Raw genomic sequence first — 394 nt, forward strand, 5'->3', positions numbered from 1 at the left:
GGCTTTCATAAGAGGGAAAGATCACTCCGTCATGCAGCAGAGCAGTGTTCATCTAACTAAAAATTGAATAAGAGAAGAAGAATCGTAGTGTAGGGTCGACATAAACAATCGGTTAAAATAGTCTAATGAGAAAGCATTTGTTCACGTTCGTAGTTGCAATAAGTTTTCTTTTTTGTTTCGAGATTGGCTTGGTCTTCAGTATACCCTAATGAAACCTAAAATCTCACTCCCTCGCTTTCTCCTTGTGTTTCACCCGATGTAATTGATAAGTCGATGTATCAACACAGCCCCCTTTGAAGTCTTAGTGTTCCGAATGCTTATTTCTCAAGCAGTAGGAGAAAGCCCGTACTTTTTCATTATACCAACGGAAGCTCCGGGTATATTTATTCCACGA

The sequence above is a fragment of the Lycium barbarum genome, chromosome 3 (genome assembly GCF_019175385.1).
Source record: "Lycium barbarum isolate Lr01 chromosome 3, ASM1917538v2, whole genome shotgun sequence".
In the NCBI taxonomy this organism is placed as follows: Eukaryota; Viridiplantae; Streptophyta; class Magnoliopsida; order Solanales; family Solanaceae; genus Lycium; species Lycium barbarum.